The 27,428-nt window shown below is 39.7% G+C and overlaps 1 long non-coding RNA gene across 1 annotated transcript in view; it reads right to left on the bottom strand.

Moving 5' to 3' along the window:
• Positions 1 to 12,263: 12,263 nt before the first annotated feature.
• Positions 12,264 to 27,428, bottom strand: part of LOC140642508 (uncharacterized) — a 53,551-nt gene continuing 38,386 nt past the window's right edge. The window contains exons 6-9 of the long non-coding RNA XR_012038941.1: positions 26,124 to 27,032; positions 16,882 to 16,917; positions 16,420 to 16,523; positions 12,264 to 15,413 (exon numbers count right to left, since the gene is read on the bottom strand). This is a non-coding gene — a long non-coding RNA (uncharacterized lncRNA). The remainder of the gene's footprint in view (positions 15,414 to 16,419; positions 16,524 to 16,881; positions 16,918 to 26,123; positions 27,033 to 27,428) is intronic.

Raw genomic sequence — 27,428 nt, 5'->3', positions numbered from 1 at the left:
TAAATTGAATCTCAAATTAACATGTTCAAAACAGATCTATTCTAACTTGCTTCTCTCCTGGTCTTCCCCATTTGCTCGGGGAAAGATTTGACTCTTATATGCCACGTGCAGTTCCTTAACAGATCCTGAAAGCTCTAATTTCAAAATATGCACAGAAGCTGCCCAAGCTCTTCCTCTCTAAAGCCTTTTAACTCTTCATGGCTACTTTCCTAGTGCCTAGAAAAGAGCCAGCTACATAGTAGATACAAAAAACGATTTATTGAATGAATAAATAAGTTAAATGAGCCCGATGTTAGGAATATAAGGATATTATCAGGTATATTATCAGGTAAAATGTGTGAGAATGTTCATAGTAGTTTAAAGTATTCACTGAGCATTATTTATAGTAATTAAAAATTGTAAGCCTTTTATATGTCCATTAATGGAATTTGATTAAGTGAAAGATGATGAACATCTGTGATTTCGTCTGCTCAGAAGCTCTGTTCTCAGAGGACCTGCCTTTGTTCATCCAAATGGCTGCTATGGGAGATGCCATATTCTAGTAGCTAACTGACACAGGGGTGGATGGAAATTAAGTAATGAGCATCTTCCCCGAGATTGAACGTTGTACCCTGAAAATTATAGTTGGTACATTTGGAGCAATGTTTCTTGCTATGTGGAGAAATCCATGCAAGAGTGAAAGAGCATGAAGTAGACCCAAGAAAGAAAATGGAGCAGGAGATCAGAAGTCTCAATGCTGTTGGGGTCCCTGGTTCTAGTTTTTCCTGAAGTTCCATTGCATCTTTGCTCTTTACTCAATGCTCTTTACTCAATTATTCAACCTTTCCTTAGTTCCCATAATCTGATTAGCTTCCTCTTTTGTTCAAGTCCAATTATATTTGGGTTTTGTCACTTGAAACCAAAAGCACAACATAGTACAATGTAGGTATTGGAAAGGATGATCATAGCAATATTCACGGATGTAGGAAAGACTCCATGATAAAATAGAAAGCAAGTTGTAAATAAAGATGACCCTATTAATAAAAGAGTATATATTTTCAGATACAAATATGCATTTAGAATAGAAGGGAAGGATGTATGTATGCTAAACTATAGTTATCTTTGGGTGGTGAGATTTCTGAGGACTCCAGTTGGTTTTTTTTTTTTTAATGACTTCTGTAGTTTTAAAAATTTTCTACAGTGAACATTATAATGGCCATAGATCTTTTACATACAAAAAATAAGCAACACTTCCTCTTAATTTATTAACCCGGTATTTTCACTCAAAATATATGAGTAGGAGAGAAAATGGGGAAATCATGCAAAAATTTTTCTGAGACTTGACCCATTTACCCTCTTGAATGCTTTAGTTAGTTGATACCCATCACACCCCTCCCCCAGCACCACCACCAATTTACTAATGAAAAACTCAATTGAAAATGCAATTAGAACATATATCTTCTGTGACACTTGGGTGGCTCAGTAGTTGAGCATCTGCCTTTGGCTCAGGGCATGATCCCCAGGGTCCTGGGATAGAGTCCCACACTGGGCTCCCCAAAGGGAGCCTGCTTCTCCCTCTGCCTGTCTCTGCCTCTCATGAATGAACAAATATTAAAAAAGAAAACATATATCCTCTGAAATGTTCTACTTTTTTACTCATTTCATTTTGGGATGGAAGTCTACATATAATTCAAGAGATGATTATTGTTTTTTAATGTTTCACGTTGGGTATCAAGTGCAGGAAAAATCAATGAACAGTTATTCATTGAGCATCTACAATGTGAGAGGTCATGCTAGTTTTGTAGGGAATTTAAAGAAGTTCAGTTTTGCCCTCAAGAAGCTTAAAGACCACATGGATTATAATACAGAAATACTTAAAAATACAACTACCCATGCCAGCCAGTGAGTGCCAAATAACCTGTAAATATCAGGCCTTCAGAAGTGGGGACATGGTAGTTCTGGGCAGGAATGGTCAGAAAAGCTTTACAGAAGTTAGATTCAAGCAGGACATAGACAAAAGAAAGGACATTCCAAGTTGGCACATGTGAGTGTGTGGGTGTGTAGGGAGCACTTTGAGTGAGCACAAATAAGCATGTGTTAATAGAACATTTTGGGGAGGCAGAGAGTAGACCAAACGGAGTGAAGGGATTTTGCGTAGTTTGGGGTCAGATTGTAGAAGGCCTTTTATGGCTATATATGTGTGTATATATAAATATATAAATATAAATATATATATAAGTAATATATATATTATTATATATAAATATAAATATATATATTTATATATACACACACACGTATATGTGCTCTAGGTTATATATATATTTATATATATAAATATATATATATTTAATTTTAGCTGTTCAGAATTACAGACAATTGAGTTCACATGCCAACTCAGTTAGTAGTGGCTATCTGGAATGCTTTGACAGGGATTGTGAGGCAGTTCTTGGAAAAAAACACTGTCATTGATGAATGGTGTCTGTCCTGGATGTGAGAAGCAAAAGTAGCAAGTGTGATATATTGGACCCCACTGAAGACTGTGGGAAGCCAACACTTGACTTTCTTTTATTCCCATTTTGCTCAATTCTTTAATGTTGATAAATGCTCAGAGAGTGAACTTTTGATTCCCATGTGGGTTTGCCGACGCAGATATAAATATGAAGCTAGATTTTTTTGTATTAAGTTTCTAAGGCATTCATATTCTTTGTAGCTGCAGTTCATTTTCACAGTTGCATGATCAGTTGCTAAATCAGTGAACAAAAATTCTTCCGAACAAAAATTCTTATGGAAAGTCAATAACTTGACTACCTATGCAATTTGACTACAGCTATAGGATATGCTAATCATGCTAGATGAGTATGTTCAGTTATGTGAGTTTTTTTTTAAATTATAAACATGTATATTGATTGACATTTTGATGTCTTCCTCTGGTTCATGCGTGTTTTATCGAGCATGAGTAAATCTCCTGTGACTAGTCAAGACAGGTCTCCAATGCCTGGAAGTGAAAGGCCAGATCCAGCCAGCCTTCCCTGGGAGGACATAGAATCTTTGCAATTTCCAGAAGGTTGTCTGTTCCTACTGATTTTAATGAACTACTCTGGCTTTATTGGTCACCCTTTAAATATTTTTATTATGTAATGTTTGGCATATACAAAAGAATGCAGTAACATAAAAAAAAAAAAAACCCGGGATCCCTGGGTGGCACAGCGGTTTGGCACCTGCCTTTGGCCCAGGGCGCCATCCTGGAGACCCGGGATCGAATCCCATGTCGGGCTCCTGGTGCATGGAGCCTGCTTCTCCCTCTGCCTGTGTCTCTGCCTCTCTCTCTCTCTCTCTGTATGTGACTATCATAAATAAAAATTAAAAAAAAAAAAAACCATGACCCTTCTTTCCAATTAAAAAAATAACGGATTAATGCATTACTTATATCATGTGCTTTTCTTCTCCTGCCTCTCCCCAAGAGGCAACTATTTCCCTGTAAGTTGTGGTTATCATTCTGTTGATAATTTTAGCACACATACATATATAACAGTGTAGTTCTGCTTGTTTTGAGCTGTATTGAAATGGCGTCCTACTGTTTGTCACCTTTTGGAACTTGCTTTTCTCATATACCTTTTTAAGATACTGTCATGTTGTCCATGTAGCTCCAGTGTATTTTGACCATTGTATGATACATCCTTTTGTGACTATTCCATTTTTTATTCTATTGAGGTTTTTTTGTTTTTGTTTTTTTTACAGTACAAAAACACTCTCACAGGAGCATTTTCTGTTGTGTCCTCTCTCCTGTACCCTGTGTAAGAGTTCTCCAGGGTATACATCTGAGAGTGGAAATTCTGGGTCACATATAGGGTATGTGGATATTCACTTTTTATGAGATAATGCAAAATTGTTCTCCAAAGTGGGTTGTCACCATTTTATAGTCCCACCACTGTTTATAGAACTTTGTCTTCCTTAAGGTTTTAGGGCAAGGATTAAATTGGAAGTTGAATAAGAAAGCTATTGAAATAGTCCAAATTTGAATTGATTCCAATTTAGAGGTTAAGCAATGGGCCTGGTTGACAAATTATTTTGGTCATTGTATTTGGTTATTAGGTGGGAAAAAAAACATTAAAAATAATTCCAGCATCATTTGCTTGGGACAGAATTCATTATTCAAACAGTAAAAATATATTGAGAACCAAGTACATGTCAGGTGATAAGTTAAGCAACAGGAACATAAAGATGAAATACAGACTCCGTTTCTTCAATTAAGAGAGAAATATCAAGTTATATCAGTTACAGTATAGAGTCATCACCATGATTATGAGAATTAGAACAAAGGGATCTTAGAAGTGCAGAGAAGGGTCATCTAATCCAGTCTGGTGGGAGTCTTCTGGAAGAGGGGATCTCTGAACATCTCAATTTTGAGAAGCAGGAATTATAGAAAGTCTTTGGGCCAAGCACAGCAGAAAAGGTCTTTGTGAGCCAAGAGTACAAACTATGGAAAGGCAGGGACGAGCCTGTTGCTGCATTTGAGACACTGCAATTCTTTCTTTGTGGCCAATGCTTGGTTGGTGTATAGGGGAACTTCTACTCATCTTACAGAAAGATTGTAGTGGTAGGCAGGAGCCAAATCACGCTGTGTGCTAAGGAGTTTGGACTTTATGATAAGGCAGTGCGAGGCCTTCAGATTTCTAGCCTTGTACTTGTACCCGGCTCCCCAGGGATTTGGTCCATCCTCTACTTTTGACTGTGGCTCATCAGCTTACACTTGTGATGGTATCATCTAGTTCCTTCTACTGAAGGAATCCTATAAGAGCCTTCCTGGGTGAGGCAATAAGGTCTTTATACTTCCAGTAGCTTAGTACCCCTGGCCTCAGCTACTTCCCTGCCTGGTTTCCAACCCACTTCCCTAACCAGATCATCTGTGTGCTCCCTGAGCCTGCCTGCATTATGACTCAATGACCATACAATTCCTCATCCAAACTAGGCCTCTGTGGAGAGTGAAACAAGGAGCTATTGGTAGTTATTCTGGGCAATAGGATAAACAAGGATTCTCTCTGGGGAAAGTGGTGACCTATTGTCACCCCAGATTCATCTATAATGCTTTATCTTGTTCTTGTGTGTTTGTGTTCTACAAGCAATTTACCAAGCTTCTGATCCCCCAGCTCTGTCTTAATGGCTACATTTTGTGCATTTCCTCAGTTGAGCAAACTTCCTCATTTAGACTCTTCTTTTTGGATTTGCATTAGATCTTCTTAATGTAATGTCTTTGAAAGTGTCTGGAATCTGTTATCACCTGGTCCTGGCTGTCAGACTGAGAGACCAAGGCAATGAGAATGCCAAACCTGGATGGTGAGTGTGTTCCTGAGAGTGTAAATGCCCTCACAAAAGTGGGTAATGTTTTTGTATAACTTAACTGTATCACCCCTGTAGGGTCCAGGGCTCCCTGTTACTTCAGACACCTGATCTCATAACAAAGTTAGGTTATTATATCCATTTGGATGCTCACAGAGGTTAAGCAGCTATCCAAAAACCCCATAGCTAGCAAGGGTATGAGCCCCAAATTTCTCCCGTGCTCATCCCTTTCCATTCTAATACGCACAGGGATGTATTTTAAATCTTTTTTTTTTAAGATTTTATTTATTTATTCATGATAGTCACACAGAGAGAGACAGAGAGGCAGAGACACAGGCAGAGAGAGAAGCAGGCTCCATGCAGGGGGCCCGACGTGGGATTCGATCCCGGGTCTCCAGGATCGCGCCCCGGGCCAAAGGCAGGCGCCAAACCGCTGCGCCACCCAGGGATCCCAGGGATGTATTTTAAAAAGGCAGTCAAGGTGATGTAAGGGCATCCAATCCAGCAGGCAAAGACTGAATCAGGAGAATGTGGTGCCAAGAAATGCCTGGGGCTCTGAGAAATGTCAGAAGTCCTCGCAGTAGAGTGGATGGAAGGGCATGGATGACCCTTGAAGATCCAGGCAGAGAGGAATCCTGGTTAACGTAAGTTGCTCTCTCACAAGGCTGAGTTTACAACAGAAATTAATGAACAAGTTGACTAAGGTTTAAGGCAACTTACCTTGAACGTGCATAATGTACCAGGAATAAGACACAGCTGACTAAAAAGGTGTGCAACCAGAATTTCTCCAGGCTTCCTTATTAGATTGCATCAGAAAAGATACTAATTGTGTAATATTCAAATCCCGCTGGTTAATTGTTCCCAGTTTCTGAACCAAGACCTGAAGTCCCTGCTAAGTTTCCTCCTCACCAGCCTTCTGGGAGCCATCGGAGAATGTGTTCAAAGATAAGTGTGCTCACCCGGGACCTGCGGCCTTTCTGGCATGCACCTGCCAAGTCCTCTCAGGGGATTCTCTGTGGTCTCCTGGCTGGCACAGACTCAGCGGGCCTCCCTGTCGGGCACCATCACTGAGTCCTACAGATTGACCTCAAAGTGGGCACAGAGATCTACAAGTGCCCTCAGCGAGCTCCAAATCCCACTTCAACCGAGGCAGTCCTCTTTTATCCAGTTCATAAGGGGTCTCTTTCTGTGTTGACTTCACTAAAGAATTTGAACTTCTAACAGGTGTTTGAAGACCATTTCCCCAGAGCCTCCCTGGTGCCAGGACTCTGCTGCATTCCGGGGAAAAGTGGGCAAGTGCTCATTTTCCTGCTCAGCGTAGAACTTTGTTACGTGGGGAACAAAGTCCTGCTGTTCAGACCCTAAATGCCACAAAATTGCTTATTAAAATAATTTCTGCCATTTGGGCTTTCAGTGCCTTTCTCCAGAGATGTCAGACCCGATCTGTGGGGCAGGCTGGGAATAAACAGGCTGCTTGTCTCTGTCAGAGTCCTCAGTTGTTACTAATTGAAATGTTCTGTGAGCAGAAAAGGAATTTATTGAAGAATATAAGATTTCCCAGAAGGCCAGCAACCAAGCTGGGAGGCCCGGGACAGGACCAATGCCCAGAATCACCCTGAAGAACCGCTTTGGTAGAAGGAGCACTGTTGCTCCTGCCAGGCACACACACGTTGCTGGTGCTGGGTCTTGGCTGGTGCACGACCTTGGCCACCCCTCCTTCTGGAAACTGATTTACCTGCAGCCATTCTCACCCGAATGGACCCCAGATGGCACTTGTTTCTCTGCCAACACCTGCTTCTGGGTCACAACCTTGCTCAGGTGTGTGTGGTTGTCAGGGCCTGTGTTCCAGTGTGTTCTAGCTGCAGGGGAGGTGGGCGGTTCTCCAACTGGGGGAAGCATGTCCAGTTGCACTGAAAAGCTCAAAAACAGTGGGCCTCAGTGGAGCTCCCAGCGAACAGCCAGCAGCCAGCCTCCACCTGCTGGCTGTGTGAGTGGGCCATTTGGAGACACTTGATGGGATGAGCACTGGGTGTTATGCTATATGTTGGCAAATTGAACTCCAATTAAAAAAAAAAAAAAAGGAAGTGTGTTTGCACAGGACTTCCTGGATCCTTCTCATTACCAGGCTGGCCCCAGTGACTGCTTTTATCTCTACTGAGATCTTTATTAGCCAGAACAGACAGCAGGCTATCCATGACCCTGAGCTCAGCCTCTGCCTTGCGTGGCTCAGAGAAGGCTTCTCCCTGGGTTTTTCTAGCCAGATGGTCCAGTTACCTTGCTAACTAAGGTGCATCTGGCACTTGGCGCTTCCACTTCTGTTCTTTTTCCTCTGCTGCCCTCTAGGGGACCCATTTAGGTCCTTCACGTGCCAGGCAAAAAATCTCCCTGACTGGTGGGAACTATTCCAGACATCTCACATACACCTTCTCCTCTATTCCTGACGACTTTCTGAGGTGGGTGCTACTTTCAGTCTCCTACGAAAGCAGAAACATAAGAATCCAGTAACTGGGCCCAACCCTGGCGTTTGAACCAACGCCGTCTTGTCCTGCAGTCTATGCACCGCCCTGGTCCCTTTCTCTCCTGGCGTGGCAAAGTAGATCCGTCCAGGCATCTACGTGACACTTGTTTATCCCCATAAACTTTGCTTTGCAAGGTGGGTGTTTACCTCTGTTTTGGATTATGGCACAAGAGGCCTTACTGGTTTCCCTGTTGTCTTTTCCCCACCTAATAATCTATTCTCCAGACAGAAGCCTGGAGGATCTTTTAAAAAATGATGTTACTCTTTAACTCATACATTCATTTCCTTTTACCTCCTTTCTATACAGGAAAAATAGAAGCATCTGTCTTACCAAAGGGGCAGATTAGCCAACCAAGCAAATGGGGTTCAAATCTGCTAACACCCTGAAAACCACAATCTAAAATGGAATCTATTGATGTGTGGTTATAACACTTAATGCACATGGTTTATTTCTGAGTAATTTTAGCATCTATCTTGTTCACCATCACACTTATCCTACAAGGAAGAGAGCACACCTCCTCTCTTTTATGAGACAATGTTAGCAGGGCTCTGGCTTAGACAGAGCGGCATGATCCGTGTGGTACAGAGTTGGCCCTGTTACTTAGAATAGACCTGTGACTCCTGACACCTAAAGGGTTTTCAAAACTTGAATGAGGTGTGTACAGGAGAGCCCTTTAAGTATGATCTGAGATAGCAGGTTACTATGTAAAAACAGATAAAGCTGCTCAAGTGGAACGGGGGAGGGGGGCAGTAAACTGTAGGGGGTATGTGTTTGGGCCATTTGCAAAGACTTTGGAAGCATAACAGAAACTTCTTGAGCTGAGCTTCAGAAACTCCTGGAAAGCATGTACAGTAAAGAGCCATTATCAGCAATAGGGGTGGAGATCCAGAAGTTGCCAACCCCAAACCCATAGTCAATATTTGTACTCTTTCCAGCGTCTCAGTTCCTTTCTCTCTCTCTCCAGGCATCCTAGTTTTCCATGGCACCGGAACGAGAAAGAGAAACGTTGACATTCACACAGTCACCCTTCTGACCTCACTTCAGAGCTGTGGCACCTCCCGGCCAAGACTTCCAGCTTTGTTCCTCCCATTTTCCACTTCATGTTGAGCACGATGAGACTTGACTGAGACTTAAACTCCCTTGCCTGGTGGGTGGGAATGGGGAGAGGGGATGCAATAAGGAGGTGGCTTATCATGTTTGTGCTCTGGGGGAGGGGGGGTTCTGGGATCAGAGCTGCACACCTGCTGACTTGTCAGCTGATACGTGAAAAGTAAAGAGCCGTTACAAGAGGCAGCAAGATGGGGATCCCTGGGTGGCGCAGCGGTTTGGCGCCTGCCTTTGGCCCAGGGCGCGATCCTGGAGACCCAGGATCGAGTCCCACATCAGGCTCCCGGTGCATGGAGCCTGCTTCTCCCTCTGCCTGTGTCTCTGCCTCCCTCTCTCTCTCTGTGTGACTATCATAAATAAATAAAAATTAAAAAAAAGGGGGGCAGCAAGATACTCAGGGTTCTTAGACAAAAATACCATTTCTCAAGCCCCTGTCTTTCCAGTCCAGTTGCTGAGAGCAAAATCACCATTTTCAACTTCAGTGTGAATTTAGATCACCGGGGGAGATGATCCGTAGATGGAGATTCCCTTATGGTTAAGGAGATTTTCTTCTGCTTGTTTTCATTGTTTTAAGAAGCAAGTGTCTGATGCAAGCAACACTGGCCTATGAGTTTAGCAGGGAAATTGAAATTAAGTAGTATTAACATTATTTCCCATATTATTCTTTTAATGTGGGTCATTTGGATTCTTCCCAAATTTTGTTTGGCTTTGCTTTCTGAAGCAAACAAACAAACAAAACAAGAGACCTGCAGGGGAAAAAAAAAATTGCTATGGTCACATTGGCCCTGAGGATTGAACGATTTCTAGATCCATCTAGCCTGACAGACATAGTAATTTATTCTTGTTCTGTTGTGCATTCACCTGCCATGCCACGTCTCCCTCTTCATTTTCAACTAGGAGCTTTAAAAACCTGTAGTTGTAAATCTTCTATCGTGTAGACCGATGCCATGGCTCATTCCTGCCTCTGCCTTCCATCATTGGAAGAAAAAAGTGATTATCTTTGTGACAATAGGATTACTCCCACCTCTGACATCCCTGCTCCGTGGTGACATCAGTAGGGAAATAACTTGAAAGGGGCAAAAATACACATGTTCTGATTAAAGGCATAGCAGGCATGTACTGAAAGTCTCAGAAAATTTGAAATGTTGAATCAGCTGAAGACAAGATCTTACGAATGTAGTATCATGAGGAATTTTCGAAAGTCTTAACAAAACAATTATTTTCAGTGTTTCACTACATTTATGAATCTGTAGCTCACCAATGGAAAATATGATGCTGTGAGAGGCAGCTATGAGCGCTACCTGGAGTAGAGTATTGGGTTATCTCAAAAGACACTTGTCCTGTACTCATAAATGTACTTCCCAGCTATTACACGTCACTGTTTTAGACCATAGGGCTTCTAGACACCGAGTGTGATTTAAAGGCAATCCTTCAAGGGGTCATTGAGGCTTAGGAAGTTCGAATGGTAAGACCAAACTGGGTAGCTTTATACAGAGCTCAGATTTAGTTGTCAACATTAATAGGCAGATCCTTTCATCAATGTCAGACAACCAGTGGATTGTAACACACCACGGTCCAAACTTTGAAAATTTTACTTTGTGCTCACTTAAGTTTTCTTCCACCCGGTCAAGCATGACATTGTTTTCCATTCTTGCTGTTCTTAGTCAAATGAAGGCTAAACCACTCAGTTTAGCATCAGATTTCCAGGCATGTTTATGAATCTGACCCACCCAGTTGGAAGAGGAGCTAGAAATGTTATCAGCATTCAGGTCAACATGCTCACTACAGGGACCAAAATTCAAGCTCTGTGGAAGGCACAAATAATTGAGACTCCAAACCCAAGGTGGGAGAAATTAAATTCCTACTTAGATCGTGGAGTTCTCAGACATGCATTAATTTGAAAAATATTTAGTATGTTCTTCGTGCCAGAGATTAGAAATGAGTAAGATTAATTTTGTTTTTTTTTTTTTTTTTTTTTTTTTTTTTTACCTGGTTTTTATTTTTTTTTTTATTTTTTATTTATTTATTTATTTATTTATTTTTTATTTTTTTATTGGTGTTCAATTTACTAACATACAGAATAACACCCAGTGCCCGTCACCCATTCACTCCCACCCCCCGCCCTCCTCCCCTTCTACCACCCCTAGTTCGTTTCCCAGAGTTAGCAGTCTTTACGTTCTGTCTCCCTTTCTGATATTTCCCACACATTTCTTCCCCCTTCCCTTCTTTTCCCTTTCACTATTATTTATATTCCCCAAATGAATGAGAACATATAATGTTTGTCCTTCTCCGACTGACTTACTTCACTCAGCATAATACCCTCCAGTTCCATCCACGTTGAAGCAAATGGTGGGTATTTGTCATTTCTAATAGCTGAGTAATATTCCATTGTATACATAAACCACATCTTCTTTATCCATTCATCTTTCGTTGGACACCGAGGCTCCTTCCACAGTTTGGCTATCGTGGCCATTGCTGCTAGAAACATCGGGGTGCAGGTGTCCCGGCGTTTCATTGCATTTGTATCTTTGGGGTAAATCCCCAACAGTGCAATTGCTGGGTCGTAGGGCAGGTATATTTTTAACTGTTTGAGGAACCTCCACACAGTTTTCCAGAGTGGCTGCACCAGTTCACATTCCCACCAACAGTGTAAGAGGGTTCCCTTTTCTCCGCATCCTCTCCAACATTTGTTGTTTCCTGCCTTGTTAATTTTCCCCATTCTCACTGGTGTGAGGTGGTATCTCATTGTGGTTTTGATTTGTATTTCCCTGATGGCAAGTGATGCAGAGCATTTTCTCATATGCATGTTGGCCATGTCTATGTCTTCCTCTGTGAGATTTCTGTTCATGTCTTTTGCCCATTTCATGATTGGATTGTTTGTTTCTTTGGTGTTGAGTTTAATAAGTTCTTTATAGATCTTGGAAACTAGCCCTTTATCTGATATGTCATTTGCAAATATCTTCTCCCATTCTGTAGGTTGTCTTTGAGTTTTGTTGACTGTATCCTTTGCTGTGCAAAAGCTTCTTATCTTGATGAAGTCCCAATAGTTCATTTTTGCTTTTGTTTCTTTTGCCTTCGTGGATGTATCTTGCAAGAAGTTACTATGGCCGAGTTCAAAAAGGGTGTTGCCTGTGTTCTTCTCTAGGATTTTGATGGAATCTTGTCTCACATTTAGATCTTTCATCCATTTTGAGTTTATCTTTGTGTATGGTGAAAGAGAGTGGTCTAGTTTCATTCTTCTGCATGTGGATGTCCAATTTTCCCAGCACCATTTATTGAAGAGACTGTCTTTCTTCCAATGGATAGTCTTTCCTCCTTTATCGAATATTAGTTGCCCATAAAGTTCAGGGTCCACTTCTGGATTCTCTATTCTGTTCCACTGATCTATGTGTCTGTTTTTGTGCCAGTACCACACTGTCTTGATGACCACAGCTTTGTAATACAACCTGAAATCTGGCATTGTGATGCCCCCAGATATGGTTTTCTTTTTTAAAATTCCCCTGGCTATTCGGGGTCTTTTCTGATTCCACACAAATCTTAAAATAATTTGTTCTAACTCTCTGAAGAAAGTCCATGGTATTTTGATAGGGATTGCATTAAACGTGTATATTGCCCTGGGTAACATTGACATTTTCACAATATTAATTCTGCCAATCCATGAGCATGGAATATTTTTCCATCTCTTTGTGTCTTCCTCAATTTCTTTCAGAAGTGTTCTATAGTTTTGAGGGTATAGATCCTTTACATCTTTGGTGAGGTTTATTCCTAGGTATCTTATGCTTTTGGGTGCAATTGTAAATGGGATTGACTCCTTAATTTCTCTTTCTTCAGTCTCATTGTTAGTGTATAGAAATGCCACTGACTTCTGGGCATTGATTTTGTATCCTGCCACGCTACCGAATTGCTGTATGAGTTCTAGCAATAAGATTAATTTTGAAGCTTTAGAACACTGACTTTATAACATCGATTGAAAAATCTACATCTTGTGTCCTCATGTACAACTTTTCTCTGAATGGGTAAATTTGTAGAAAGTTAGAATGAATGGCCCCAGAGTGGGAGAGCCAGATACCTCCCTCTTAAAGGCAGCCTTTGGTGGTTTCTTTTGGGAAACTATTTAAGCAGTTGATTTCTGTTCTCTCTGGGATCTATCTGCCTCTTTGCTGACTCTGGCTCAGTGGGCCAATCTTAATGTATCAATTCATACAATTGGAATAATAGCACCTACTTTGTAGAGTCATTGTGAGGATTAGAACTTGTCAGGTGTGATAAATGGAAATATGACCAGAATCCCAGATGCCCTTTGTCTTAAGTTGGGTTCTCTAGAAGCAGAGCCAGAGACAGATTCAAGCCAAGTGACTTACTGAGAGAGTGCTCTTTAGGAAAAACCTGAGAAAGGGAGGTGACACTGGTATAGTCAAATTGCTCATCAAGGATATAGTCACAGGTAAATTCTGTTGTTGACCTGAACAATGAGGGACTCTGAGGCATAAATGTACAGCAGAATTACCATGATTTGAGGCAGACTGGCTCTTCATATTCCATACAGTCAGACATTGGCTGAAGCGGAGCAGTGGAGGCAGGTGGTGGTTGTGTTAGTGGTAGGGTAACTTCCCAGGCATATGCAAGTATGGGAAATAAGAGGACTTCTATCAGCCGAGGGCCATGTACTTTTAACCTCTGCTCCTCAAATGGAAATTTCTTAGGACTTAGGTCCCTGAGGACCCCATTCAGTCCTTAGTACTTCCTCCTCTGGTATCCAAATAGAAGGTATCTTTGAGCCCGCCTTGGAGTATTCTGTGTGAAACAAACACTGTGCTTCAAGGTTCTTTCACGGTGCTAGGCAGACAGGGGATCTAGAGATGCCAACTTTTCTTTTATGCTCTTTTTGTCCCTAGAACTGTCTCTCATTTTAGATACTCACTGCTAAAGTATCCTCCTTCAAAGTCATGCCAGAGGTGAAAAAAAAAAAAAATAGAAGAGACTCTCATCAAGGCAATGGCACATGGTACATGTTAAATAAGTGTTGGGTACATTCCCTTCCTTCCCTTTAATTAGCCTTGTCTCACGATCATTTATGTGATTTGAACTTTTGTAAGGTACAGCAGAAGTTGTGTAGTTGGTCAGTTCTCATGGACATTATCAATCACCATAAAGACTAAGATCCAAATGGATTTGGAGTTATAACCATTTGGGGGGAATGTATTTGCAGAAAATAGCCAAATTTTATCTTTTTAAAACCTTTCTTTTATCTCTGATTCTTTAAAACACATGACACTATCACCCAGTTTGGTACTTAAGTATCTAAAAAATTTTCTTTTTTTTTTTAAAACAGTCTTAAGGGTAACTTTGTATTGTATCCATTGACCATCCAATGCCTTCTCCCTAGCCCTTAGTTAACTGTCAGAAGCAAAGAAAATGCTTAATTAATTAATACTTGTTATCTTGATCAAGTAGATTAGTGGGCAAATTAAGACATCCATAAGTCAACTGAAAATAATCCCTTAGAAAAGAAACCACATGAGGAATTCCTTCTAAAATTTTGTGCCAGAAATTTAGCAATAACTAGTAATATTTTATATGCTCACGTCTTTTTGCCTAATGATTATGCTTCTATGACTGTATCCTTAAAAATATGGAACCAATCCCTATGTCCATTAAAATAATTAAATCATCACAGTCAAAAGCCATTAAGCAAGAATGAGATAAATGTATGTACTGATGACAAAAGTCCAAGGTGCAAGTAAAAGAAACAGTTGCATATATATTTTTATGTATACATATATATGATATATATAGAAAATTTTTGTATTGAGCTGTGAGGTAGAGATTAAAAAATTAAACTTTGTTTTCTTTTAGCTGGGTCAGCAATCCAGCAGTCTATTTGTTAAATAGATGAAATTTTCCCAACTAAATTGAAAATACTAATTTTGCCATATATTGCCTTATATCTAAGTTAGCATAGATAACTGGATCTTTTTCTGGATGCTACTGGTTTGTCTTTTCAGTGATATCACCATAATCTGGTCACAGTACCTTTTTAGACTATCTTAATAGTTATGTAGCAAATGTCCCACCCTGTCTGGTTCAACTTATGGGTAATCTTCCTCACCTACTTTTGTATTAACTTACAACTTTTATCTGGTTTTTAAAAAGCTAAAAATATTTTAGTGGGATTGAAATTGCATTAAGATGAATTTGGAAAGAATTGATAACTTTATAAAAATGTCTTTCTGTTCATTGTCCCTCAGTATAATCTAACAGGTTTCTTATACTCCCACCCTATTTGGGGAAGAGGGGAATAGGCTATTTCTCCTTTTATTTTCTGACTAGTTAATGCTACTATAAAGAAAAGGTATTGATTTTCATTTATTTTACATCAAGTCACTTAAACTTGTATTCTGATTTTTTTTTTTAAGTGTTGATTCTTCTTCAGCTTTGTTGGAAAAATGTTTGTGGTTTCTTTTAACCCTGTCAGATACAGAAAGGATACAGTAAATGAAAAACCTTCCTACAATCAAGTTCAAATTAGTTTCACTCTTATTCTTTATTAATCACCATTCCTAAAGCACCTTTCCACCCTCTGAGGGAAGAAGAGAGGAAAGCAACATATAAGCACTGTGTGATCAGGTCCTCCTGCCCTCACTCTGTCTAGGACAGGGTGACCACCAAACTCCTGAACTGGAAACTCCCATGGTCAGTGGAGGAAAAATCCAGCAGCTGATACATGAGGACCCACAGTCTGCAAGTTCCCTGTGTATCCTATCAGGTGGATAGAAGCCAAGGAAGGTAGGTTCATTTCATTTTTATAGGACTGATTTGCCTGGTCAGATTAGGTACCCAGAGGCTAGCCTCAACCATCCCCATTCTCCTTTCTCCTGGGTTAAAAAATGAGGATTATAGTGGCCTGGTCCTGATGATGGTTCTACATTTTACAAAACAGCTTCACAAGATAATAGTTTCTAAATAGGTCTTGCAGAAAGAGAAATGTAAATTTATTCACTGTAGCTGGTTCAACAATTTTATGAACTAATTTTAAAAGAAGGGCCTTGACTTTCTTACATGTTTTATACAAGGTAGAAGGACAAGGGGGAAACTCAGTAAATGGTTTCTGGCTCGAGGAATGAATGAGCATGTGGAGATTTCTGTGACCCTTCATGACACTTCTCTCCCTCTAACCTCTGTGTTGAACTTCTTGGCCCTTTGTCCCATCAGCACATTGTAGTTCCCATCTATTGTTCTATTCATTCATCACACGGATTTCAGTGAGCTGTCAAGAATCACCCTCACGCCACACCTCTACGACTGCTACTAGCACCACCAACAAATAGTGTTGAGGTAGAGTGATTTTATAAGTATTTAAAACTATATTGAAATAAACTCAGATGCCTCCATCAACGTTGGGGTTTTTTTTTTGTTGTTGTTGTTGTTGTTTTAAGAAAAGAGAAATAGGTGATAAAATTTTTGCAGCACTTACACAAATGAGCCCTCTCTAGGCAAAGTTCCTAGTGATTCAGTCACACTGTTCACAGCATATATCTCTGCTGGATACACAAGTTTTAGTTATTTGTATGTTGTTTTCTAAAAGTAAATAAATAAATAAATTTTTAAAATTCTGGCTTTGACTCATAATGGCTCTATAGAAACACTTATTCTGTTATTAAACACTTGGAACAGATAGACTACTGGTATTTCTCTACTGTGCTGCCTCAGCATATGCAGGCAGATGAAATCACCCTTCCTTACTGAGAGACCTGTTGCTGTCCAGCAGACAGTGGGAATTCTGAATGTATAGGATTATGTTTTAGCAATTTGGATAAGATCTTTTTCTTAATTATTATAGACATGTGCTACTTTTTATTTTTTATTATAAATATAATACATTATTAAAGACATTTTTAAAAAATCAAGAAGATAAAAGTAGTGACAGTGCCCTTACCAAGCATCAGGATTCTCCACTGTACCATCTCTGCATCTGTGTTAAATATGATTAGTTACAAAAAATACTATTGAATAGTATCAGCAAAACAGTGATATCTGTGCTGTTTTATTTTGTTGCTATTATGAATGATGAATATAAGTTGTATACGTTTATTGATTAGTTATAATTAAATAATATAATTGTTTTCAATTTCCCTTTCACTTTTACTTAATTTTGCATTTATTTGTATCTCCCTCCCCCTTTTACTTCTGTGGAGTTTTTGGTCAAGTAATATAAGCTCCTGATACATTTACATTTATTTGTATCTCCCTCCTCCCTTTACTTCTGTGGAATTTTTGGTCAAGTAATATAAGCTCCTGATACAGTAAGATATTAATGTTTTAATATTTTTCAGCAGACGTTCCTATAATTTGATCCTAATCTCATGATTTTTCTGTTTCTGTATTGAAGTTTTATATTTTCATATAGTGTGATCTTTCATTTTTCCCCTTATGTCTTTAATCATTTCTAAACTTAGTAAATCCTTTTTTGCTTCCAGACATTTGATATTCATTTTACTTTTTTTCAACTAATTTCTGTTGATTTTTCATGTTTACTTAATTTATCTAAAATTTGTTGTAGGGATCCCTGGGTGGCGCAGCGGTTTAGCGCCTGCCTTTGGCCCAGGGCGCGATCCTGGAGACCTGGGATCGAATCCCACGTCGGGCTCCCAGTACATGGAGCCTGCTTCTCCCTCTGCCTATGTCTCTGCCTCTCTCTGTCTCTCTGTGTGACTATCATAAATAAATAAAAATTAAAAAAAAATAAAATTTGTTGTGGTGTGTGAGATGAAATGAGGTTCTAAACAGATTTTTTCTCTCAAATTGCTAACTGATCACTCAGACAGCACTATTGACTAAAGCTTCACTTGCTCATTGAATAATGGTGTCTCCTTTATCGAATACCATGGTGCTATATATAATAGGTTCTAGTTCTGAGCCATACATTCTGCTTACACTTAACCCAGTAATGCATATTTTTTCAGAGGCTATACTACATATTGTAATAGATTATATCTGACAAGATTAGTCCAATCTTAGTTTTTGTACTAGTTTTATTATCTCATTTCTATTACTTTCCAGATTTATTTTAGTATAATTTAGTTGTGTGTGTGTGCATGTATTATCGGAATTTTGACAGAAATTATTTAGAATATGCAGATTTATTTTGGAAGGGCTAGTGTCTTTATAATAGTCAAAGAATAAAAGTTTTAATCTTTCAGACTCAACAAATAACCATAATCCATGTTAGTACTTATCAGAGTATAATGAAAGATTTAGAAATGGAAAATGCAAGCAGGTTTATTACTATGGTAAGTAATTGGTTAGCACAACCACATGGACACTTTGGTCGGGCTCCATAGCAAGATCCTATTTTGTCATTATTAGTATTATCATCACTATCATGATTTCATAATAAGCATAAAATGAATACATCATTTTCAGCCACAGCCACAAGGTCTACAGGTTACAATTCATTACTGGTTAGGTGCTAGATACTGAGGGAACCAAAAGGTAGAAGACCTCTTCAAGGTGGCAGAAGGCTTACTGTGATCTTAAATACCTCCAGGCTTTGTCCCTTCTGTTGCTCTTTCTGTTTCTCCCTTTCATAAAATCTTTCCAATCCATCAAGATCCAGGTCATTAGGTAACTCTGTATAGGTCTTCTAAGACACTGGCAGTTAGTCACTTCCTTCTCTTTAACCTTAAGGTACTCGTTTATATTTCTCTGATCAGCTTGTCTCCTTGAGTTGTAGCTACTTGCATACTCTTCTGTCCTTCACTAAACCGAAGTCCTTGAGTTTAGGAACCTTTGCTTTTCATCATTATAAACGGAGTGCTAACTCTTGAGGATGGACTTCAATGTGTGTTTATTGAATGAGTATATAAATGAATAAAAAAAAATATTTGTCGGAAAAATATTGAAATAAAGATTTCTCAGAAATTTTTGATAAGTTTCAAACATTCTGAAGCCATTTAATAGAGCTTGGTGAAACTCAAATATTAAAAACTGGTGTGTGTCTATGTATGTGTCTTGTAGGCAGAATTTCCTCCTAAGATTTCAATATGACATATGTGGGTTAGTTGGCTCATCACTTTTGTTTTCCAAATAATTCTTAGCTTTAGAAAACATCGCTATAAAGCACACAGCAGCCAATAGGTAAACTTTGTGAGCTGGACCGAAATGTCATCGCCAAGCTGGACTTCCCCAGGTGGAAGGCCCATGTGCTAAATAGAAACTGCAGTGTCTACCTGTGAAAAACATTTATGTGTCAGCAGAATTGACTTTATATGTGGATGGGGTTGGTAATTCTCTACAGGGTACTTATTTTCCTCCCAAAAAATCATCCCTGTCCACCCACCAAGGAGCCAGATACTCTTGTCATTGCATTGTCTTTTAAGAGTGTTAAATTAAATCATTATGTTGTAGAGCACTAAATTAGGCATGTGTTGGATTATATACATTTTTTAGCCACTTGGTACAAATGACCCCCCCCCCACCCTCAAACCTATTCCAGATTCTTTGTAAAAGAAACTGTTGCATATTCCATATTCACAACCTTACCCATGAACACAATCCTGGTTCCAACTTCTCCTCGACATGAGCTTGTTACCCACTGGTGCTTCAGGTCTTGAACTTGATTTCTGGTTCCAGTTACCTGGTTGTAGCCTTGGCTCTATTTTCTTAGTCTTTCTGGTTCTCTACTTCCTGAAAGGTTTAAATTATCTCTGGCCATTGTAGATAAATATCATATCCAATATCTTTAGGCCCTGGGAGCTTTTGTAGATGTAGATGGAGCCTCTTCTGGATTATTCTGGCACAAGTTGGAATTAAATCCTACAAGGGGTCTCTGATCATCAGTCAGAGGAACAATGACTGTAGGTAGGTGGTTTAAGGGAGACTAGTTCTTTGGAATAATGTTAAATATTGTGTATTTCTGGCATCATAAGCCAAGACCAAGCACCTCACATTAAAAAAATAACAATTTATTCTAGGGTCCTATCAGTAAGCATGACGTTTTGTTTTGATTAGCTCCATTGTACTTCAGTACACATCCAAGCAGCATTCCCCACATTTTTCTGAGAGCCCTCCCTGCCAAAATGTATTTTATCAAAAGACTTATTTGTAAGAGGCCTGTGTAGAGTATCTTATCAGAAATGGCATACTAAGAAAATGACTCTTATTGCAGTACTTTATTTATTTATTTTTTTTTTTTTTTTAATTTTTATTTATTTATGATAGTCACAGAGAGAGAAAGAGAGAGAGGCAGAGACATAGGCAGAGGGAGAAGCAGGCTCCATGCACCGGGAGCCCGACGTGGGATTCGATCCCGGGTCTCCAGGATCGCGCCCTGGGCCAAAGGCAGGCGCCAAACCGCTGCGCCACCCAGGGATCCCTCTTATTGCAGTACTGATTATTCATATTGACTTGTTTATAATTTACAAAATACTTTGCTTTCCATATTATTATTTGGTCTCCCTGATTCTTACCTTATTTTATTAAAATATGTTCTCATCAAAATAGACTGTTAAAACACAGTCAATGATGGTGTATCACTCTTCTGCTCAAAACCCTGCGATGGCCTCTTCTCTCATTGGAATTGAAAATTCACCAGTGAATTTTCTTTGTGGAAAGGATTTTCATTCAACTTCTTTAACAGATTGCAGTTTAAAAGTAGATTTAATTTCTTAATAGATAGAGGAATATTCAAAATCTACCTCTTCCCTTCAGAATGAGCTAAAGTAGCTCATGCTATTCAGCACCTTTTTGCATTTTATTAAAGTTGTTGAGTGTATTGGCATAAAGTTATTAATAATCTTTCTTTCTTTCAAGCGTGTGGATGTGTAAGCAGGAGAGGGAAGAGAGAGAGGAAGAGAGGCAATTTTAAGCGGGCTTCACGGCCAGTGAGGAGCCCGATGCTGGACTCCATCTCACGACCCTGAGATCATGACCTGAGCTGAAAGCAAGAGTCAGACACTTAACTGCCTGAGCCACCCAGGCGCCCCTATTTTTCTCTTTATTAGTAGAATTTGTATTGTCACTTCTCTTATTCCTGATGTTGGTAGTTTGTATCTGTCCTCTTTTTATGATCTTTCTTATGAGGGGTTTATCAGTTTTATTGATTTTTCTCAAGAGCCATTTTTTTATTTAATTGATTTTTCTCTATTTTTCTGTTTTCTCTTTCATTATTTTTTGCTCTGATCTTTATCATTTACTTTCTTCTCCTTGTCTTGGGTTTTATTTGCTCTTTGTTTTCCAGTTTCTTAAGATAGAAGCTGAAATTGTTAATTTCAAAACTTTGTTCTTCTCTGATATACATATTTTAGTTCTCTAAACTTAACTGCATCTTACAAATTTTGGTATTTTGTATTTTCAGTTTCATTCCATTTAAAATACTTTCTAAATTCCATTTTGATTTCTTCTTTGATTTATGGGTTGTTTAGAAGTATTAGTTTTCAAATACTTAGGGATTATCCACAGATACTTTCTGTTATTTATCTTTATTTATTAAATTTATTTATTCCCATTATGGTCTAAGAGTATACTTTGTACAATTTGAATCCTTTTAAATTTACTGAGACTTATTTTTATGACCCAAAATATCAGAATATGGCCTTACACACTATAGACGTGCTTTTGCCTCAGGGCCTTTGTACTTGTAACCTCTCACGGAAATGTTCTTCCCCCAGATAGCCACATGGCTTGTTCCTTCAACCCCTCTGAGTCTGTTCACATCTCATCGTCTCCATGAGGCTTTGTCTGACTACGAAATACAAGATGTTCGTATGAACCAGATACTCTTCACCATCTTTTGTTGATTTAGTTCTCTCAATTGTACTTAATATGTGTTTCTGTATTTAGTTAAACGTCTTTAATATAGCATGAGTTCCACGAAGGCTGGAATCATCACTAATGTATTCCTAGCACATGGGAGAGTGCCAAGAACATAGTAATCGCTTTATAAATATTAACTTAATTTGATTAAAAATATAAACCTGTAAGATAGGTAGGGCTGATTTTATTGCCACCATTTTATCAACATAGTAACCAACTAGTAAAATCAAGACTTTCTATGCACTCTGATTTATATAGTAATTCCTGACACTTGATTGCTTTGTAGCCATTTTGTGCCTGGTACCCTGCTGGAGACCAAGGATTCCAAAATAAACAGGCACAATTCTGGCCTTTGAAATTTGTTAAGAGCAGTTGAGAGTAACTAGAAGTGCACCTGAAAGGGCCTTATACACCATGCAGGATACTTGGATTTTACCCAGAGAGCAATAAGAAGTCACTGGAGGGCTTAAGAAAGGAAGTGGCATGACAAAAATTTCAAAGTAGAAAGATTTAAATTGCATAAATTATTATTGCTGAACTAATATTTGCTGAGTGTTCATTTTATGTCTAAGACTCTTCTCAGTGCTGGTGGTATAGCAGAGAAAAAGAATCCATCATGAAGCTAGTCTAGTAGAAAAGACTAACAATAAAAAAAATAAATAAAAATACAATATAGTTTCAGACTGTTGTAAATGCTTTGAAGAAAAGTAAAGGAGGGTAAGGGAGTCATTAGGATGGAGGTGGGTGTATTTTAAATAGGAAGGTCAGGGAAGATTTTATGAAGGAAGTCATATTTGAGCAGAGACATACATAAAATAAAAAGAGTTCTACAGAGTTTCAAGCAGAAGGACTAGCACCACTGTGGATGTTGGTTATGACACAGAATTGAGCTTTGCCTGGTTTGAGAAAATCAAGGAAGCCAAAATGACTGGAGTTAAGTGAATGACAAGGGCATGGTGATCTGCAATAAGGACAGAGAGGTTAGCAGGGGGTGATGATGGTGGGTCATAAACTGCAGTTGGGTTTTGTTCTAAATATAATGAGAAGCCATTTGGGTGTGTTGAAATCAGGGAGGTAATGATATCTAACTTACTTTTAAACCTACTTCTGGTGGATATATGGAAGACAGACTGTAGCAGAGCAAGAAAGGAAGCAATAAAACCAGTTAGAAGACTGTTGCAGTAAAGCAGGCATAAAATGATGGTTGAACCTGACAGTTTGTAGTGGAAGTGGTGGGATGTGGAATTGGTAGAGTTGCCATAACTTGCTAATGACCTGGGTGTAGGGTATGAGGGGAGGAGATATCCTACATGATTCTTTAGGTTTTGGCCGAAGCAACTGGTCAATGGTGGTGCCACTTCCTGAAATGGAAGGCACTGTGGAACGATCAGTCACGGGCTGAGTTGTATCTTTCCTCAACCCCACTTCTTGTGTTGAAACCCAAATCCCAATTTGACTGCGTTTGGAGACAGGGGCTTGAAGGAGGAAGTTAAGGTTAAATTAAGTCAAAAAAGTGGGGCTGGGATACCTGAGTGGCTCAGCGGTTAAACGCCTGCCTTCGGCTCAGGGCGTGATCCTGAAGTCCCAGGTTGGAGTCCCACATCAGGCTCCCTGTGTGGAGCCTGCTTCTCTCCCCGTGTGTGTCTCTCATGAATAAATAAGTAAAATCTTAAAAAAAAAAATAAAAATAAGGCTGTAATCCAACAGGTCTTGTGTCCTTATAAGGGGAGGAAGATGAAGGATGTATGTACATAGAGAAAAAGGTGTGTAAGACAACAGCAAGAAGGTGGTCACTTAAAAGCCAAGATGGATCTCAGGAGAAACCAACCATACTGGCACTTTGATCTTAGACTGCTAGTCTCCAGAACTGTGAGAAAACAAATTTCTGTTGTTTAAGCCTCCCGGCCTGTGGTATTTCACTGGGGCAGCAACGTTACTCTAGAAAACCTAGCAAACAATACAGAAATGAGGAAGATAGTGGGGGGGGGGGAATCAAATTCTCTACTAGATATGTTGAGTTTGAAATGTCTATTAGACTTCCAAGCAGAGAAGCTGAAGAGGCAGGTGGATATATAAGCTCAGGGGAGAGATGGAAGCTGGAGATATAATGGAAAGGTATTAGCACAAACATATTTATTATAGGAAGAACACATTCCCCAATGTCTATGTTCCTATGAGGAGCCTCCATCAGTGTTACAGTCCTGACTTTTCACTGTTTTCGGAGTCCCTCTTCCCCAGGAGGAGGTTTGACATAACTGGTGAGTTTGGGAGAAAGAACCAAGTTTCACTAATTTTCTTGTATCTGTTTGGGATGTCTGCCTTCAGAGAATATAAATTTTCTAATCTTCCATGCTGTGAGTTTTTCAAGATGTAGTTTGCACTGGGAGAGGCCTGTGGTTATCCAAATGTTCCTACGACTGAGTGAGATAGCAAAATATTAGCAAGTCTAGTTACCCTGTGACTCAGGGCAAAAATAGTTCTACGGAGTTCCAGGCAGAAGGACAAGGACTACCATATGCAATGGTTGTAACACAGAATTGATCTTTCTTTCCTTTATGTTCTGCAATATAAAATATTTCAAAAACTAATAACAGAGGTGACATTTTGATCTTTCTTTGACTCTATATCTACCCTGAAATTGATTGTGAACTTGAAGGTTCACTAGATAAGGTCACCTATCTGATAGATACCAATAGAGAAAATCATAGGGCCAAACTTAGAAACTTGGGGCTTTCCAGAGTAAGATAGTGGGAGAGGAATCATTAAAGGAGATTAAGAAGTTAAGCTAGAAGAAACTAGGAGAGTCCTCTCACACTCTCTCCTCTTGCTTTCACTGGAAACCAAGTGAAGAAAATATTTTAAGAAGGAAGGGACAGTCCTCTGTTTCAAAAGCTGTTGGTTTGTTGATCTAAATGAGAGTTTATGAAATTGGTGGTATGATCATCTCCTGTCTTTCTGGTTAATTTTGTGAAAAGAAGAGAAAAGCTGTGACTCTAGCTGGCTTCACTGGAAACGATGTAAGCATAGCCTCCTCTATTCAATCACTTAGTTAAACAGCTCCCTCAAGAAGGGTGACCAGTTGTTCTGGTTTGCACACTAGGGAACGAACAGTTTCCTGAGATGTTGGATTTCCAGTGCTAAAATAGGAAAAGTCTGGGGCTAACTGGAATGAGTTGGTTACCCTGTCTTCAAGTAATACCTCCTGCAAACACACAGTTACACACATAATCATACCACTGTGGCTCATTATCTTGCACCTCTCAAGGTAGGCTACCCCTCTGAATGTATATTCTTAGTAGTGATGTAGACATGGATTGGTGGAAAAGAAAAAGGAAAAGGAAGAATGGCTCACCCATCCAATCACAGGTAAGGATGCGAGCAACAAGACTATTTGCATTTGTGTAAGATCAAGGCCATGGTCTCCTGGTGGAAGGTGATGATGGTAAGGAGATGGATAAGAAAGCATGATTCCATACAATGTGGTTTCTTCTCAAAAATGGGGGAGGTTTCTTTGGGCATGTAAGTAAATGGTAATCCTTATCAAAGTAGGGAATATGAAGAATATGGGGTCTGTGAGAGAAGAGTGATTTTTGTTTTGAACATGTAAGGCTTGGAGTGCCTGGGGGCCACTAGAAAGTGTAGTGCAGCACAGTGTAGATCTTAAGAGCATTGACTTGGGCCTTCCTACCTGGATTCAAATCTTAGCTCCTTACCTGTGATTAGCTCTGTGTGACTTTGAGGAGACTTAACCTACTGGCTCTCAGCTTTCTCATATATAAAATGAGCAGAATAATGATGGCTGTGCCTGGTAATGTGATGGTGAAGAACAGTTTCTGATACATAGTATACGATAGGTACTCTTCATAGACTGGAGGATCTGAATCTATGGGAATATGGATAATTTAAAAAAACTGAGCTGGCAATACAGAAACACGGACACTGGGAAATGAAATGCCCAAAAGAGTATATGAACAGGGCAGGTGGGAGATTGAAGTGTGTGTGTGTGTGTGTGTGTGTGTGTGTTGTGTGTAGGGGGAGTAATAGTGGGAGGGTAGTTAGACAATATACAAAACTTTAGTGGTGATTGTTTAAAAGATAGTATGCTGTATCATGGTAATATAAGAGGTATTTGTTTCTTGTCTCAATTTTCATTTCGAGTTTTTATCAATTAGCCGTTCCTTCATAGCAAACTTTGCCAAAACTTATTTTTTCTGCCCATAAATTGCTGTGTTCTAGAAGTTTGGGCAGGGCTCAGCTTGGTGACTCTTTTGCTGGCCTGCCTGGGGTCCCTGATCTGGCCACAGGCATCTAGCAGCACAAGAGAGGCTGGAAGGCCTCCTTCCCATGCCTTGAGGTTGGGTTTACCTGCCGGCTGGGATTGGTGTCTTCTCATGGAGGCTGGCCCAGGATTCCTTACGTGGTGCTCTTAGGGCAGCAAGGGCCTGAGAGCAAAAGCTGAAAGGCCTTTTAAAGCCTGAAGTCATCTGATGCCCCTTCTGTTTAAGTGAAGTTGCGGGGCTGGCATAGAGTCTAGGGGAGGGGAAATAGCCTCTGTGTCTTGATGGGAGTAGTGACAAGATTACATCACAAAGGGGCAGGTGCATAAGAATTGGAAGAATTGTTGTAGCCATCTTTGAAGACTGTCAATGATCTGGTGTGACATTTTTCATGTCATTACCGAAGGCCTACTGGAGAGGACATCAGATGCATAACAATCTTCCTACCCCCAGTCATGCCCAGAATAAGCCTTGCATGTGATACAGTATGTGATGGGTATGGGAAGGGTAAGAATGAGTTAAAGGTCCAGTTTGTACCAGGTTTGTAGTCTGATGTGATATTACCTACTGTGACACTCTCCTTTCATGACAATATGGGTAGCTGGCCAAGTGGACAGCAAGTGATCATAGGAATAGAACTAAAGAAGAGAGCATTCTGAGAGCTGGAGAGAAGCCAATATAATATATCTTCAATATTGGAGAAATCAAAGTGGAAACCAACGAGTAGACCCCATAGAAACACAAAGTCTAAAAGAACCAGCATAGAATGGAGACAGTACCAATAGCACTCACAGCTCAGCCCTACTTTCCAGCGGGGTTTACTGTGTGGGCTAATAGGGCCCAAAGGCAGACGAGTACTTACTGCAGTGGTTGACGGGGGCACTTGGTACCAAAGAACAAAGCCAGACTGCTGCTGTTCTCTGCTCTGGAATCTTCTGGGGTCATTGAAGTCATTACTCCTCCCTCTTCTCAATGGCCAATCACAGCTATCAGCTAACTAGAAAGTAAGAGAAGAGGTCACTGTTTCAGTAAGGAATGGATATGTTTTCTTTTGGGATGCTGCTTTTTTGCCCACTAACACTGTCTCTAATTGATTCACATTTATCTTTAGATCCCAGTAAGTGGCAGCACATGAGGATAGAGGCATCGCCGTGGAGGCAGAGCTCTGAGGAATCACGTTGCCTTTAGTTTTGATGTCAAAGATGACCCTGTATCAGAATGGGCCACAAAATCCTGCATAGAAAGATCGTTTCCCACATTTAAAAAAAGCCAGCCCTTACTTGATCCTCCCGTCTTATCTGTAGTTCCTAGCTAGGACCTCTGATTTTCATTTTTTTTCCTGTTTTCCTTTTTGAATTTAAATTTAAAAAAGTATTGTAGGGTATGTTGAAGC

Source organism: Canis lupus, chromosome 11 (genome assembly GCF_048164855.1).
Source record: "Canis lupus baileyi chromosome 11, mCanLup2.hap1, whole genome shotgun sequence".
Classification (NCBI taxonomy): Eukaryota; Metazoa; Chordata; class Mammalia; order Carnivora; family Canidae; genus Canis; species Canis lupus.
This window is presented reverse-complemented; position numbering and strand designations above follow the sequence as displayed.